The sequence below is a fragment of the Musca autumnalis genome, unplaced genomic scaffold (assembly GCF_047663935.1).
Source record: "Musca autumnalis isolate F117 unplaced genomic scaffold, ASM4766393v1 scaffold_5, whole genome shotgun sequence".
NCBI lineage: Eukaryota > Metazoa > Arthropoda > Insecta > Diptera > Muscidae > Musca > Musca autumnalis.
The window spans coordinates 165528072-165546829 of NW_027412088.1; positions in this window are offsets into that span (position 1 = coordinate 165528072).

An 18758-nucleotide genomic window follows, 5' to 3' on the forward strand; every position below is an offset into this window, starting at 1 on the left:
GCCTCGACAATATTCCTACTCTGGGCGCAGAGACACAACTATTCCTCTTTTTCTTCCATTCATTAAAATGTATTAACTCTCTTCTTGAGTGTAATCCTTTGTCCGGTTTCCAATAGTTATTAATCATTTAATTAAATTTTTCCCCAGCAACAAAGATTTTAAGCAATTTTTCGAATTTATAAACATTGCATTTTTATAATTGAATGAATCTTTTGTAAATTATCGTCATAATTATTGTCACTAAAAGTAAATGCTGGCTGGCATGAACTGCTTTCATGCAATTTGGATTAACTATTTACATTCGATTATTATTAAATATTTATTACAACAGAAAACCATAGCAGAAAAAGCTTTAATGTGTTATAATTAAGAGTAATTAAGTTGATATGAATCTACGAAAAAAAATATTAATAATTTATACGAGCAATTCTTTTTTAAAATGGAATTATGGTGGTGTAAGGCATTTAAAGGCTGTGTTCTGATATACGAAGTACGGGTGAAGAAAATTCTTATTTTTCAAATGGTCAAAATCTCTTTAGTTTTCTGCTTCTATGTAGGTCTTTAACATATTCAGACATAAATCAACAACCTCTGATGCTGCTGATGAGTAAAGTTTCCTATGCTAATTGCCAATCCTTGATTACGAATGGATATTCATAAACGTTTTCATTGTCTCATCAGCATTAGATACAAGGAACCTAAATACACTCACACCCACAAACGTATATATGTATGCATGCATACATCTTGTAGATTATGTGCTGTCATAATTTGGCCAAATGGGATGTTTGTTGCTTCCGTTTAGTTTCTTGTGATAATGTTACCCACCGACCCACCGGCCGACCGACTTATGATGCGGTATGTAGCAATTAACCTATGCCTGTTTTGATTGCTAGCCCTTGGTAGCCTATCATAAGTGTCTTTACAATCTTGTTCAAGAATATTGACCATTATCCTTAGTTTGGGTTTGGGTAAGGGCACATTCTAAAAGATTTCAAATTTGATGAGAATCTTCTATGCTTAGTGAGTGCTTGGTGGATGGATATGTTTGTTGTTATGACAGCAGCTACAACAACAAGTTTAGTTTGAAGCCCTATACTGATGGATGCTGCTTGCTGATTGCATATAGAGTTCTAAGGCAACGGCACGAGGTAAGGGATTAGTAACTTCCTATGACGAGTATGCAAGCAACTGCTGATGATGAGTATGATGTTTAAGGTCTCTGGAGAAAATCTGGTAACAATCATCGAATCTGGCCGTCTTAATTAAAGACTACTCTACTAATTGGATTATATGGACTTTGAGGGATTGAACATTTATGATAGGCAGCCAGCAGAAGGTAGCATTATCGACATCATTCCAAATTTTGAAACATTTTCCAACACTTTGAAGCATTTTTACAAAATTTATTTAAATTTATGATTCCCCTTTAAACGTAAATGTCATGGTTACCATGGCTTACCAACAAACGAACTCGACGTCACCAATTTTGTATTCTAACCAAGTACAAAGTTGTCATCGTCATCGTTGTCTCATGTGTTCGGTGTCGCTTGTATGACTGCCACTGGTGCTGCTGATGTGTCTTGTACTTGTCTGCGGTGCAATCAACAGCCATTACCCAGCCAAGGCACCATAACCACCATGGCTGGCATTACATTCACAACACAACCCATGATGATAACCTTCAATATGGTGTGGTACTGCACTTTTCTCCTCGATAATGTTATCGAATATTTAAGCAAATTTACTATTTTGATTTTTCCAAAGCAATTCGTTTACAGAATCTCTTATCCGTTGATGATATCATGCTAAAGGTCCGCTAAACGTAGTGTGGAGTTTATAATGGGACTGGAAAGTGATAGCTGTGTGGCACAGAAAAGGAGGGTAAGTGGCGACAAGAAATTCACCCATATGATTTCGCAATAGAGATATACTCGTACATATGAGTGAAGGATACATCCCACGAAACCGGTCAATCAATCTGGCCACAAAGAAATATCTCCCAAAGACCCTAAAAATCCCTACATCTAGATTTATCTAATAGGTCAAACCTCCATAATCGGAGTTTATTAAGAAAATGTGCGAAAATATAGCTCAACTTTCCACACAGATATCTCCACCGACCTCATGTAGGGTACCAAAAGAGAAGAAACGCAAAAAGTCTAATACCAAGCATTACTTTACAGCCACTTAAAATGGTAACATGGTACGGAAGTTTAGAAGCAAATTTTTTCGGTTATTGTCAATGTTGGTTGGAAGCTTTAAGGCAATGTGTGTATGTGTGCGTCTGTATAAATTGCATCTAAAAAGAATGCGGCTTTTTAGATATGAATGTGTGCTTCCGAGAATGTGTAATTTTGTAGGATTTAACCATGGATGTGGTAAACCGCGTCGTTGCTTATGCGTTACACTTAGTGCCGAATATTTACTCATGCATACAGGCACATGCACAAATATATTTAGCCACTGTGTGTCTAACCGCATACACACAGAGGCATTTATGTGTAAAAGTCCTTGAATCAAACATATGTAAGTATGGGAAGATATTAGATATGCGTAAATCCGGAGAAAAACAACAATTTGAGGGACAGTGGGCACAATTCAGCAACGCCGAAATGAAGAAACTTTAGCAAAATCATTCAGCCAGGCTAAATTGAAGGTTTCCTATAGAAACCACACATTCAGCCGGGTTGAATTGAAGGTTTCCTATAGAAGCCACACATTCAGCCAGGTTGAATTGAAGTTTTCCTATAGAAACCACACATTCAGCCAGGCTGAATTGAAGGTTTCCTATAGAAACCACACATTCAGCCAGGCTGAATTGAAGGTTTCCTATAGAAACCACACATTCAGCCAGGCTGAATTGAAGGTTTCCTATAGAAAAAACACATTCAGCCAGGCTGAATTGTAGGTATCCTATAGAAACCACACATTCAGCTAGGTTGAATTGAAGGTTTCCTATAGAAACCACACATTCAGCCAGGCTGAATTGAAGGTTTCCTATAGAAACCATCATTCAGGCAGGCTGAATTGAAGGTTTCCTATAGAAACCATCATTCAGGCAGGCTGAATTGAAGGTTTCCTATAGAAACCATCATTCAGCCAGGCTGAATTGAAGGTTTCCTATAGAAACCATCATTCAGCCAGGCTGAATTGAAGGTTTCCTATAGAAGCCATCATTCAGCCAGGCTGAATTGAAGGTTTCCTATAGAAGCCATCATTCAGCCAGGCTGAATTGAAGGTTTCCTATAGAAACCATCATTCAGCCAGGCTGAATTGAAGGTTTCCTATAGAAAACATCATTCAGCCTATAGAAACCATCATTCAGCCAGGCTGAATTGAAGGTTTCCTATAGAAACCATCATTCAGTCAGGCTGAATTTAAGGTTTCCTATAGAAACCATCATTCAGTCAGGCTGAATTTAAGGTTTCCTATAGAAACCATCATTCAGCCAGGCTGAATTGAAGGTTTCCTATAGAAACCATCATTCAGCCAGGCTGAATTGAAGGTTTCCTATAGAAACCATCATTCAGCCAGGCTGAATTGAAGGTTTCCTATAGAAACCATCATTCAGCCAGGCTGAATTGAAGGTTTCCTATAGAAACCATCATTCAGCCAGGCTGAATTGAAGGTTTCCTATAGAAAACATCACTCAGCCAGGCTGAATTGAAGGTTTCCTATAGAAACCATCATTCAGCCAGGCTGAATTGGAGGTTTCCTATAGAAACCATCATTCAGCCAGGCTGAATTGAAGGTTTTCTATAGAAACCATCATTCAGCCAGGCTGAATTGAAGGTTTCCTATAGAAACCATCATTCAGCCAGGCTGAATTGAAGGTTTTCTATAGAAACCATCATTTAGCCAGGCTGAATTGGAGGTTTCCTATAGAAACCATCATTCAGCCAGGCTGAATTGAAGGTTTCCTATAGAAACCATTCATTCATATGCGGAGAATTTAATTCTGGATGCTCCCACTGTTAATTCCTGCTCCACTTTCTCATTGCTTTATAATCACTGTTGACTATTCTTTCTCAATAAAATCGCTGCCGTTGTTAGAAAATCAGACAGAAAATCTATGGATAAAACTGAAAATCTGTAATGTCTGTGTGGTATAGTGTGCGTTTGTATGCCTGGGTATGTGTGGCTATAAACATAAGTGAAGTTGGAAACTGAATTTTCCACAGATTTCTCTTTTCATTGTAGTTGTTTTGATGTTTTTTGTAACAGCAAAATGAAAAATTTGCAAGTTTTTCATATGCGCTTAGCATCATGCACATGGTTGGATGATTCTTCTTTGGGTATGAATGTTGCCAAAACCGGATATAAGCATTTTGTTAACTGCATGGTTTAAATACATGCATGAGGATATTTTAAGTTACAAAACGTGGTTTACCAAACCGCAAAAGGATTTTCTTTTCTTCGCCTGCCATTACTCTATCTCCCTCCCTCGCTCTCATCCTCCCGGTTTCACTCTTTGGCAATTCTCATGACACTTATCTGAATAACAACAGCAACAAATGTGCCAACAACAACAGCAACGCATACATTTGCCATGAAACCAACCGAACAACATTAGCAGAAGTTTTACACTTCTCCGATTCAAATGTTCGCCAAACAATTGCACTCGCTTTGTGGATAAAACCCGAAAAATATTCTCTAAAGTGATTTGTGATGTTTTGTTTGGGGAATTATGAACCCCATTATGGAATGCTTGTGGATGTGCGGTATGTTTGGTAAAAGCCACAGAAAATGGAATGCTACAACGACCGTGATGATATGAATGTAAGCGTTTTAGAAATTTTGTGCAAAATTTTCATCGCCTTTTTTGTTAGCCTAAGGGAGTATGAGAACTTGTGTGTGTATGTGCGAATAAAAGCTTTAAAATGTCAATGGATATTTAGTGGAATGGATTAAATGGAATATTCGAATAGAAACAAAATCGTATAAGAGATGAAAGCTCCTTATTTTAGTTTGTAGTTTTTTTTTTTTATAATACCTAGTTAGTTGTTGTAGTTAGAGGTCCGCAATAAGGTACGCACACAAATTTATTATTTTTGTGATATGATAATACCTCAACAGAACTTTGATCAGATTTCACTCAGTTAATTTTTCCTAATATAATAAGAAAGGTGCAACGGCAAAAAACTTACAGAATGTTTTCGCGCTCTTTTAAATTACCCAATACCCTCTAATAGTTCGTACTTGCGGCTATAATGACACTGAATATGTGGGGGCGATTTGAACACCATCACCGGCGCCTTGAGTTTCTGATTCTTAGGAATTTACTGGGCAAAAGTCCACTAGACAATATGTCTACGGTGAAAATCGAGACCCTGGATTTTGACTTGAAGGTTTTTGTCCAGGTTTCTTGGATATTTTGGCATATAACAGCCAAAACATTAAGATTTTTGAACCAACACATAGCAAAAGTTTTAGCCAGGACAATAATTAAGAACTGTTTAGTACATCTTAAAAACATTGGAATGCTCTTTCAGGCAGTTTTTGCATTGACAATGTGGACATTATTCGGAAAACTGGCGAAAGGAAATTTTGTTCTGGAAGCAGAGGGTAAAATTGCTGCCATTTCGGTGCGTTATTGAGACCATAATCTTCAAAATACCGAAAATCGGGAGATGTCGTTCTATATGTAAAAGTAGACTATTCCAACAATTCTCGTCTGGAATGTTTAATCGAAGACTAAATACAACATTTCAACCGTTTCGGGTGGATATTGAGGTTACAACCGAAATACCGCAGGGTAAATATCTGGCCAATGGTGGATTTGCCAGGTCTAAAGCCGCATTGGTATGGCCCAGTTATTTCGTTGATCATAGGCTTTAGTCGTTCACACAATATGCCTGACACTATCTTATAAGCAATAGGGATCAGACTTTTACAACTGTAGTTTAAGCACACCGTTTCATCTCCTTTCTTGTGAATGCTCAGGTTCCAATCGTCGGGTACGCGTTCTTCCCTTCAAACAGTGCTAACTAGTTGAGGTATACTCCTTATCGCCTCCAGATTTGAACAGCTCGGCTGGTAAGCCATCGGCTCCCGCTGCTTTTAGTATCACATTCGACTCAATAGAGGGACAAAATGTCTAAAATGAAGTTATTTTCCACTACGAGATCTCAGCGAGTGGAATGACTGCCATAAGAAAATGTACTGATTCCTTATTTTCGCAGTTGAGGTGAGTATTTTGAAAAGATTTTATAGATTTCGTCTGTGATGGAGGGATGTATGGTAAATAAAATAGAGGCGATAACCACAGAAGTTTCAGAGACTAAATAAAGAATTCTAGGCAGCTAAAATACTCTATCAAACAGAGCAGTAGCGCAAAGGCTAAATTGGAACAAAAACTGTTCAGAGCGGATTCAGTGAGAACCGAGTGTAAATAGGCTCGATTTTCATCGTATACATATGGTCCAGTGGACTTTTTTGCTCACTTCAATCCCAGGAATCAGAAACGCGAAGAGCCCATTGAGGTTTTTTTCTTTCCACACAAATCGCCCCGGCCTAGTATATATACTTTGATGCGAACAGACTTTAGACTCCAAGTATGTTTGAACGAAAATCGTTTCAGACAATTTGGAGTCGATTTAGCCATGTCCGTCTCTCTGGCTGGCTTGTGCGCACGATAACTTACGAACGGATCAACCGATTTGAACCAGCTTTTGGATATCGTAATATTTTGTCCAAACTTAGTTTCAGTTCGAAGATGGGCCATATCAGTCTACTCCTTCGGATTCCTTCGCCACAAAAGTTCAAAAAGTTTCTGTAAAATTGGTGAACGATAACTCTCGAAGGTCCAAACTCTGCACATCGTATTATTTCTTCCACATATAGATCGGGTTCGAATATGGACTATATCGGTCTACTCCTTCGGGTACCACCCACACAAAATTCGTATAAAGTGGAGTTTAAGAGCTACTCCCGGATCGTTTTGAAATATTTTTCAGTAGGTTGTCCTTGCAGGGAGTTTCTAATTGGTACAGAATTTGTACATCGTATTATTTCATCCAGTAGGAATTTGGACTATATCGGTCCACTCCTTCGGGTACCTCCCACACAAAATTCGGAAAAAGTGAAGTTTAAGAGCTCCTCTCGTATCGTTTTGATTTTTTTCAGTAGATTGTACTAGCGGCTTCATTTACAACTAAAAATTTTTTTCCGGAATAAGTCAATACTTCCTGAGATAATGGCCCAAAAGCTCCAAAACCCTGCCGGCACATACTAAAATGGCTATTGTGGAAGATGACTATAAAACATTCATCCCAACTTAGTTTAATGTAGTTAAATATTTTGAGTCCTTCATGAAGAAGTTTAGTTACTATACATGTTTGGTATATGTCAATGATTTGGTATAGCCCCACATTACGGTACTTAAAATCTTTAAATCAAACTTTTAGATCCCAAAAGTAGGTATATTATTGATTTGGATGCAATTCTACATCGATATAACCGTGTCCGATCGACTGTGGAAATCACTCTAGCGCCCGCACGGATTGAAGTACGTGGACACAATTTGGTGAAAATGCGCTATATAGGTACACGTTTTGGTATAGACCCCACATAAAGGGACGCGTTGACGTTTTAAGGAACTTTGATGGTATTAGTCTAATTAGTAATTTGGTATTTTGTGTTTCCACAGGCTAAAAAACTTCTACTAAAATGTCATTCCTACAGTTTCACGTATTCGTAAAGCCCCATGTAGCTGTACCACCTTATTACCGATTTTTTATCTACTTTTTCGGCTTATATTGGTTGTAATTTGGCCTTTATGGTTTTCAGAGGTTAAAAACTTCTGCACCAAATATTGCCGATATAGGTGGGCGTTTTGACTTAAGGTATTTTTAATGTTTTAGCCTCATTATTCCATTGAAATGGCCGAGATTTGGTATTTAGTTGGGGCTGCAAAAATTTTCTACAGAAATTTGTCGGTTCAGGTACATGTTTTGATATAGTCCCCATAGAACCGTACCTCCTGTTTTTCGGTATATCTGAAGTCCCATCAATTGTTAAAAATTTGGTATTAAGTCTTTGTTGGGGTTGCAAACATTTTCTCCAGAAATTTGTCGGTATTGGTCCACGTTCACGGTGCTCTTGAAACAATTTTAAATGGAAGGTGCTTACACCTTGGAAGTTTTTACGGATTCTGTAACTACAATGTTCATAGATGAGAAAAATCAAAAAACAAAAAAAATCGCCGAAGCGCTTGTTAAATAAATTTTTAGGGGTTGTTTAGGTTTTCAAGCTTTTGCTTAGAAACCGCAAGTCCTAAAGAAAATGTTGTAGCTATGAAAATTCTCTACAAGATCGACTTTACGGTATTTTCGTAGTTTTAATAATTTTTGAGATATAGAAGTTCAAATTGGGACAATGCACTGACTGTATCGCTCCCTTATAAAACAATGTCATGAAGGGCGATTTTTTTTTTTGTTTTTTTTGATTTTTTCATCTATAAACATTGTAGTTTCAGAATCCGCAAAAACTTCCGAGGTGTAAGCACCTTCCATTTAAAATTATTTCAAGAGCACCGTGCGTTTTGATATAGCCCCCATAGAACGGTACCTCCCGGTTTCCGGTATATTAATGGTTTAGGATCTTTATAAAAATGGCAGAAACTTGGTCTTTAGTCTTCGTTTGGGCTACAAAATCTTTCTCCAGAAATTTGTAGGTGCAGGTCAACCTGTTGATATATCCCCCACAAAACGGTACATTCCGATTTATTTAGTCTCCATTGCAGTTCACATTTTAGTATAGCCCCTGTAGAACGGTACAGCCCGATTTTGGGTAATTTTAAAGTTTTAGCCACATAACCCAAACAAAATGGTTGGAATCTTGTTCCAATAGCGAAGTTTTAATGAACATCTGTCAATGGCCAGTGTTAATGTATTCTTATTTAGCCCTCAGTAAATTTCAAAGATCTTTCTAATGGATGATGTTATGTGAAATTCACACAGACACATACATACCTTCATCAACATTTGTATTATATCAAAAATATACAAATAACACTGCAAATAAATATGTATTCCTCGCATAGCCCAAACAATGGTTAAAAAACAACTTAAATTTATCTGCTTCATTAGATTTTTATTTTGAAAGTTTCAAACAATTGATTTCAATTTTCTACAAATCCTAAGGATTTATTCTTTATATTAGTCTTATGTAAATACATACAATGCTCAATTACAATTACAATTTGGAGTTTACTTACACTTCAAATTCACTCACCCCCCAGTCCACCCACCTAAGCATACTTCTTTCCAGTCAAAAATCAATCAATCTTACCCCCAGATCAATAGGGAATCTCTCAGTTGTTCTTCGACAGTTGTTGAAATGAAATTGAACAAGGATTTCCTTTAAATCCTTATCAATTGTATGAAGAAATAAAAATAGGACACAAATATTGTTTTTGTGGGAGAAATAATTGAAGATTTGTTCTAAAATAATATCCGGTTTCATACTCCGACACAGATAGACAAATAAAATAAATTCTTAAGCAGACTTTTGAACGACTACTTCAAAGGCAAACAATACGAATTGAAACTGCAACCACAAATAAAAGCTATGATTTAATTATTTTTGCTGTTGTTGTTGTCCTTGTGGTAATCGATAAACTCTTGAACATATATGTATATAGATTTAAGTATCCAGTTTTTTGCTTCTCTCGATATTGTCTATTGTTCTAGTTTCCACATAAGAGACTTTTCTACTTTCTTAAGTATCTTAAGGAGTTTTTCTTCGACGATAAATGTAAAAGTCTGCCCATTTAAGATACTTATTGTCAGAATCTTAAGTTTCAATTTGCCATAGAGAGAGGGGTGAAGTGGGCCAAGAAATTAATGCAAGCACACGTTATAGAGCTAAACTAAGATATTGATGATGATGATGATGGTAGCCTTCGACGTATGACAATGATGGGCAGCAAGACGTTTGCTACGATGAAGATGATGATGTTGATATGACTGCCTACGATTTCTTTGTCTTTGACAATAAAACCATGAGAGCCAAGTGATTGTCAGGTCATCAGCTTGTGATGCCTCTTAATAATGTTTTGGCTTCATTAAATTTTGAAGGCTGGGTAGTGGCGTCCATACGCCTTAGACCAACCAAAGCATCAAGCCGTCATCATCAACGATTGACATCAGCCACCACCCATCGACACAATTTGTAGAATAACATCAAGCCGAACGAAGTCAGACCACCAGCAAGAAAGTCATCATCATTGTCTTCTGTTGGAAATTGAAGAGATTTTCATATTGTTAAGCACTAATCAATCGCACTTGATTGTCAGTTTAGTTACCAACATACAAATCCACTTAATTGTCCAAAAGTCACAAACATCCATGGCAACATAATTTCTTAGCTAAGATACTTGTCTGCTTTTCTAGTGATAGTAATAAGTCTGAAAATTGCAATTGGTTTTTGCTTTCTTTTTGCCAAAACGTAATCTTTTGCAAATCGTTATAAGGACCATTAAATGAAATTTGCGTTAAGTAAACCTATTGGTTGCATAGGTAACGCAGGAACATCAAAAGGATTTTGGTTCTGTGGTTACTTGAACTTTTTCACTTACTAAATAGAAATGTAGAAGTATGGTTTAGCCCCCGTATGACGGAGCCGCAATTTGAGGTATGTATTTTGAAGGTTCTAGACAAAAAGTGCCAAATAATTTTGGTGTAAAGTTTAAAGTCTTAAGCATGGCATAGACTATCAAATTTGATTGCCAAGCCGATGAACCCCTTACGTACGTGTGTGCTTGATAAGTGTGTAGCAAAGCATTCAATCAGCCTTCAATCTGCAATCAAAATCTTCATATTTTCCTCTAAAAATTAATGAACTTAAAATTTTTTTTATTTCTTCACACACACAATTTTCTTTTTTACCAGAATTGCTTTTTGACAATTTGAAAATAAACCATATTCATCGGATTGACTGGGTTTCATTTTGAAAATCAAAACTATTTTGATTTTCCTCAATCCATAAAATTCACACACACATTCTCATATTTTGAAAAATTTACATATACTACTACAAATGTTGACATCAAAATTTGATAGTGTATGGGGCGCTTTACGAGTACACACAAAAATTTTATACATCCATTTAGTAGCAATACTCCAACAAATGGGTGACATAGGGAATGAAAGATCAGAAATCGATTTTCCTGGCCAAAACCCACATTTTTGTTGTCACCGATTGTTAATTTCTATATGGGATTCGATAGCAAACATATTGAGAGATATAGCGCGTTGAGAAATTTCTGGAGAAAGAAATAGCTATTTCTCAGAAACCAAAACAGATATTATGTTCCTTGTTGTTTATTAGGTAGGCAGGATCGTTGACCTGAAATTACTGTATCGTTTACACGAAGTGAGCTATTTTATTTTTCCTCAGGTATTAAATTTTAGTGAAATTCCACGTTTAGTGTACTAGAACTTTTAGGAAACAGCTTAGAACAGAGTTCCGTTTTTACAGAATGGTGCCCGAGAGAGTCTTCTTTCAGTCCTTTCACATTTGTACCAGTCCCGTTCCGTCCGTTTAACACATTTTAAATTTTTTTGGAATTACGTGGGTAAAAATGTGTGTTTTTTCCATACCTTTTCCCATATTAATTATAGTTTTTTACACAAATGTTTTTTTCAAATATATGAGTTTTTATAAAAGTTTTATGAAAAGGAGTATTTTTTTCAACATTTTGAAAAAATTAAATTTTTTTAAAAAAAATTTTGAGCAATTTTTTTAAATTTTTTGTATTTTCATGGTTTGTTTATTAGGTTTTGACGTTAGAACATATGAAAAACTCTAAAATACTCATTTGTTGATGCAAAGTATGAAAAACCTCAATTTTTTATACCCTACACCACTATGTGGTAAGGCGTATTATGTGTTAGTGCATTTGTATGTAACATACAAAAGGAAGCGAGATAGACCCATAGTTCCTTCTAGGGATATACATAGAATCACTTTCTGAGTCGATTTATGCATGTCCGTCCGTCCGTTCGCAACATACAGGTCGCATTTGTTGACCGATTTCGCTGAAAATTGGGGAATAACATTTTTTTAGCCGTCGGAAGATCAAGTTCGAAGATGGGATATATCGGTCCACGTTTTGGTATAGCCCCCATATAACGGTACCCCCCGATTTACGGTATTTTGACGCTTTCAGCTACATTTTCAGACCGATTTGGCTATAATTTAACATTTAGGGTTCTTAAGTGTCAATACACATATACAACAAAACTTGTGGACATAGGTCCACGTTTTGGTATAGCCCCCATATAACGGAACCCCCCGATTTGCGGTATTTTGACGTTTTTAGCTACATTTTCAGACCGATTTAGCTATAACTTGACATTTAGGTTTCCTAAGTGTCAATAAACTTATATAACAAAAGTTGGGAACATAGGTCCCCGTTTTGGTATAGTCCCCATATAACGGTGCCTCCCGATTTTCGGTGTTTTGATGTTTTTAGCTACATTTTCAGACCGATATAGCTATAATTTGACATTTAGGTTTCCTAAGTGTCAATAAACTTATATAACAAAAGCTGTGGACATAGGTCCACGTTTTGGTATAGCCCCCATATAACGGTACCCTCCGATTTGCGGTATTTTGACATTTGTAGCTACATTTTCAGACCGATGTAGCTATAATTTGACATTTAGGGTTCTTAAATGTCAATAAACTTATATAACAAAAGTTGTGGACATAGGTCCACGTTTCGGTATAGCCCCCATATAACGGTACCCCCCGATTTACGGTATTTTGACAGTTTTAGCTACATTTTCAGACCGATTTAGCTATTTTGACACTTAGGGTTCTTAAGTGTCAATAAACTTATATGACAAAACTTGTGGACATAGGTCCACGTTTTGGTATAGCCCCCATATAACGGTACCCCCGATTTGCGGTGTTTTGACGTTTGTAGCTACATTTTCAGACCGATGTAGCTATAATTTGACATTTAAAGTTCTTAAATGTCAATAAACTTATATGACAAAACTTGTGGACATAGGTCCACGTTTTGGTATATAACGGTTCATTTAAGTTCATATTTTCGTATAGCCCAGATACCTCCGTACTAGCTGTTAAAGACATTTGAAGTTCCCACGTTATGTACCGATTTTCGATATTTTGGAGATTCTAGCTAAATTTTTTAACCGAATTAGGAATTATTTGACATTAAAGGCTCCCATCAAAAACTGTCAACATAGGCCCATGTTTTATTATAACCCCTATATAACAGTACCTCCCAATTTCTAGCCCACCAAAAATTGTCAACATACATAGCTGATATAGGCACCATAAAAAAGGGCCTCCCGAATGAAGCATAAATGTACATAAACATTATCTGACATTTTAACGTACTCACTTAAAGTTGGGGACAGGAAAGAAAAGTAATTATTCCATTTTAGTTCAGAATATTTTATGGTGGAGGGTATGAAAAGTTCGGCCCGGCCGAACTTAATGCTTTTTTACTTGTTAATTTTGACCTTGAATTCCTCTGCAACCCCTAATGTGTCGGAAAGCTCTATCCTTCAAAAGCTACTGAGTTTTGACCAGGAAGAAAACGATTTTGAACCACTGTGCGGCGTTAACATGAAAAAGCCCAGGACTTATCTTTGTCCCTCTTTCATCTCAAGTGAACACTGACCTCCCCGTAGTGTCACCTGGGGAGCTGTCTTTAGCACCCGTTAAAGGTAGTGAGCGCATTCACCTATAAGAACGTTAAAAACTTAGATTGGGCGTTGGACCGGAAAGCATCGTACTATGAAACAAGTAAAAAACGGTAAGTTCTATTTATACCCTCCACCATGAAATATTGTGCGCTAAAAACGTCAAAATAACACAATATCGGATGGTACCGGTATATCGGGCTATAACAAAACGTGGACCTATGTCCATAGTTTTTGACGGGGAGATTTTTTACCACGGGAACCCTAAATGCCAAATTATAGCTAATTCGACTAGAAAATGTAGCTAAAAACGTCAAAATACCTAAAATCGGAAGTTTCGCTGTGAGCCGTAAATGTCAAATAATAGCTAATTAACTATTAAATGTAGTTAAAACCGTCAAAATGCCAGAAATCGGGCAGTACCGTTTTATGGCTGGGCTATAACAAAACGTGGACAAATAAATCCCATCTTCGAACTTCATCCAAGTTCAGACCAAAGACACATGTGTACATGTACATGTGTACACCCTCTATTACAATGCATTCGGTAGATAGCGCGATTACAACAGACGGACGGACGCACGTGACTGAATCCACTTAGGATTTTACGCTGATCATGAATATATGGGGATTTCTGAGTGAAATCGAACACTTTTTCAAAAAGAGGTTTTTGATTACCGTAATTTTGTGCTGCGTGAAGTTGCTTATCAGCAAAACATTTTAGAATACTTTCAGATTTTTTTTGACTTGAGGTTTCAGAGATATAGCGCCTTGAAAAAAAGTATATGCAAAGAAACACTTAAAACTTCTTTAAAATTGGTCGATATTGAAAAATTTTTTTTTTGTATTTTTTATTATTTTTTTATCAACTATCTAATTAAAAATAGAAAAACATTTTGTACAGTGGGCTTGGATGCGATTTTCGCGATTTAATATTTAAATCAAATTTTATCAATGATTTGTACTCTTCGATTTTCTTGATTTTTTTTGTGTTAAGTTTATTGTGCTGGCCAAAAAACTAATTTTTCATATTTTTTTTTTCTGAGAAAACTACCAATATTTTTAGGTAAATCTTATATTCTATGAAAGAGCACATCTTAAACTACCTTTGGAATTTTTTTGTTGTAAAATATTGCACAGTTTTGTGGTAAATGGGTACCTGCGAAACCCATTTCTTGAAAAAGCCTTTTGCGGTGCCAACGCTTGCTCGAAAACGAATGGTTTTTATGTATTTAAGAAGTTCACCAAAATGTACGAAGATCGATCTATCCGTTTTCGAGCTATCGTTGGCACCGACTTCAAAAATGGCATTTCGAGAAAAACGCATTTAAGTTTTTATTTCGGTTTACATGAATAAAAAATGTATTTTTGGTAAAATTACAAGGAGTCATCTATTCCTGGTCCATACAGGAGCTCTTCCGCCGCCGGTGCAGCTTGTAAAATGGAAATTTGGCGTTGTCTTCGCAACATTTTTCCTTCACGAGTGCACTCGGCCGCACGTCTCTATGCCAGTGCAATTCGTGTTTGGTCGATGGCGGTGGCAAAAAATTATTGACTGATTTAGAAAATCAATGAATATTGTTGACATTTAAAAAGGCATGTTTTTTGTATTTACATACAATGTGATTTTTGACGAGCAGTAACAACCTACAATGTTATGGAGATCCAAGGAAGTCAGAGAAGTTATGGCGTAGAATAATGAATTAGATGAAAACGTTGTGCAGAAAATGAAATTTCCAAAATTTCCTGCCAATAAATTTCTTCATGAAATAGAAAACATAGAGCAATTCTATTTTGGATAATGCACAGGCAAAAATAACGGACTTTTATACCCTCCACCATAGTATGAAGGGTATACTAACTTTGTTTTTCCGTTTGTAACTCATTGAAATAATCATTTGCAACACTATAAAGTATGACCCCCAGTTTATGTATTTCGAAACGAAAATGTGTGCGCATGAAAAACACCCAAACTTTAGTTTTTGAAATATTATTGCCTTTGCTTTTGCTTCAAAACAAAAAACAAATTTGAAAAACACACTTAAATTTGGTAGTTTTTCTTGCGCATTCATTTTCTTATCGACATACATGAACAGGCCCTAAATATTTTTATCAGGGTAAAATTCGGATTCGATCTATGCATTTCCGTTCCTCCGTCTGTGGTAATCACTATAGCATCCAAAAAACAGAGATAGAATACTGAAATTTCTTTTGTTTGCCGTTTGAGTTTTGGTATAGCCCCCATATAACGGTACCGTCGGATTTCAGGTATTTTGAGGTTTTTATCTAAATTTTCAGACCGAATTAGCTATAATTTGGCATTTATGGTTCCTAGTGGTCAAAAAAACTTATCTATCCAAAATTGTGGACATAAGCATATGTTTTGGTATAGCCACAAATAACGTTGCCGCCCGATTTCAAGTATTTTCAAACTTTTAGCTGACCGAATTAGCTAAAATTAGGTATTTGGATTTCTCAGTGGTCAAAAGTCTTCTCTGCCTGAAATTGTGGATATTTGTACTTTCGTAACAGCAATTATTCTATATTATTTCAGAATATTTCATGGTTCGGTCCGGCCGAACTAAACGCTTTTTTACTTGTTTAGGAATAAAAATAATTAAGATTCTTCTCTCTTGAAATATACGAAACTTGTATTGATATCCGAGCCTAGTACTAAACAAAGAAGTGGGATGTTTTTCTTATGAATGAAATTGTTTTCTTTTTTGGTTGATTAAAAACGAATAAATTGGAATTTTAATGAGAATTTGTATATGGGGGATTTTTATATATGTACCGATAGAGCTTATAAGCGGGATTTGTATATAAACACTAATTGTGCTTATAAACGGGATTTCGATATATGAACCCCCGCTTATATGCACTGCTTTGCTTACATTTTCCACAGTGCTTATATACGGGAAATACTGTACAACCCAAAAGTTTAAAATGCGATATTCAAGATCCGGATCACGATTAACCGTCACATCAATATTAATTAGCAGTATCTTGACAGAGGTACTGAAGTTTTCAGCTTGCGATTCATCATTTCTCTTGCAGAATATAGACTTCCGTTTGTTTGGTAGATATTTCCGTATTTTATATGTTCGTCTAGAGCTCGTGAAACTTTTTTCCTATCCATTTTGAAAAGTATAATAAAATACACTGTTTTTTTGTTATGTACACGCAGAGAAAAAATATTTTTCGCTTTTGTTGGAACAAAAATATCTGTTTTGGTTCCAAAAATGTATTTGTTTTGTTTAAACATTGTAATCCAAATCCAAAAATACCATCTTTTGTTCCAAACATAGAAAACAAAAACAACTTTCGAATTTCCGCAATATTGTAAAAATCGTTAACAATACCGATTGTAGGAACTATCATAATCTAATTTTGTTTACAAAAAGTATTGCCAACCCAGAAAACCAGCCAGAAATTTTTGATTTGAGTGTATATACTTCTCATATACACTTTTCGCAAAACTTGGATATAAATGTAGCGTATAATATTGCAATCATTGATGAACACAATACATGGTTTGCTGCATTGGCTCACAACAAAGACAAAAAAAAGCAACAAGCACTCACCACAACATAAGGAATAATTAAACACCATAACAAACTCCGGTATAACACCAAAACTCAAAGCACAATGAAGATAGAAGAATGAAACAAAACAGAAACAACAAATAAAAACAAGAGTCTCCTTGTTGAGTATACATACACACAAAACCAAAGATAAAGGCATCATGTCATACAAACAAAACTCACCATAATTGTTTTTTTTTTCAACACGGCATCGAATAGCGAGAGAAGAGAAAAAATTGTCGAAGAAAAGAGAGAACTATTGTCCAGTTGACAAAAACAATTTTTGGATTGAACAAAACCCAATTGTTGGAATCACAATACTACATTTGGAATTTAACAATATCTTTACAATACATATTTTGCTCTTCGAATATTGTTGGATCAATCATATTTTTTTCTCTGCGTGTAGGGCAATCTCTTTTGTTGACACTTACTAATTGACAAAAATAAAGAATGAGCGGCTTTATAATATGAAAACGCCTATTCACAGGTACAATACTTCTATACCTGGACCTGGAAATGAATGAATGACTGTCCACATGTTTCATTCATAGGTTACAAGGGAGGGAATTCCCAACAGGTAGCCATTGTGAGGTACATTAAAATTAAAAGAATAAACCAATAAAGTACGCCTAAACACACAAACTACTACGAGTTCTCCACTTTTAAAGGTCATATCTCAACCAATTTTGCTCCGATCGACTTGAAATTTTTTGCGGCACACTCTATACTACATGTACTTTAAAATAAGACATTTTTTTAAAAGTCCCATTTTGTGGTTGGATTCGAATAATTACTATTTTTTCTTAATTTTTTAAAATATGTCGATACAATTTTTCCTTTCGTATTTATATTGTAATTTTCTAAAGAAAATATCACTTTAATATTTGGTAGATAATTTGGCTTGGTTGCCCGGTCATATAATTCTCAAGATGTAGTTATTTGATCGTCAGTTGAGGTCAAAAAACTCATTTTGAAAAAGTGTCCGATTTCACTCAAAAATCCCCATATATACATTATCTGCGAATGTGCTGGTTGTGGATTTGTAGTTGGTCGGAGATTAAAACATCTGGTCTCCAGATTCTAGGCGATGAATGAAAGACTTGCTACAATTCGGATAAAAGTTAAAAAAATCAACATCAGTTTAATTCTCCTACTGAAGACAAGGACACACTGAACCAACATATATTGTCCTGCCCATGACATTAAAATTTATCTAGGCGATTTTAATACCAAAATTAGAAAGTATAATATCTTTATCTTATCTGATAAAAAAGAAGAAAACAACTTGATAACGTTGTGATACATGGAAGACATTCATAAAGTGTGTTAGATGTACGAAGGTTCCGATGAGCAAACATAGACTCTGACCACCACCTTATTGCAGCAAAGGTGAATAGTAGTAAATATAATACAACACGGAGGTTAGACGTCGGTAAACTGCTATTGCAACAGATAGCCACAATCAAAGCACATCTCGTTCGGATAA